Source organism: Pteropus vampyrus, unplaced genomic scaffold (assembly GCF_000151845.1).
Source record: "Pteropus vampyrus isolate Shadow unplaced genomic scaffold, Pvam_2.0 Scaffold378, whole genome shotgun sequence".
Lineage (NCBI taxonomy): Eukaryota > Metazoa > Chordata > Mammalia > Chiroptera > Pteropodidae > Pteropus > Pteropus vampyrus.
In genome coordinates, this window is record NW_011889159.1 from 983,781 (window position 1) to 984,097 (window position 317).

The window sequence follows — 317 nt, forward strand, 5'->3', positions numbered from 1 at the left end:
AGGTACAGTGTCGGGCTGAGGGTTCTCAAGAACCTTCTATTCCCATTGTATTGACAAACAGATCCCCATAGGCACCGAGGGAAGTGACTGGTGAGTCCCTGTCAGGAAAGGGGCAGGAAGTCTCAGGCAGCCTCAGCCAAGCAGCAGCACTTGGAATAAATCAGCAATTCTAGGGGCAAGTGAACCAGGAAGGAGCAGGGAAGGCCAAGTGCAGCCTGAGAACCCAGGCCTGTGTAAAAGTTGGGGCAGGGCTGGGCTTCTGCAAGCAAGGGATGCTCCAGGGTCAGGTGAGGTATAGAGCCCATGGTACCCCAGTT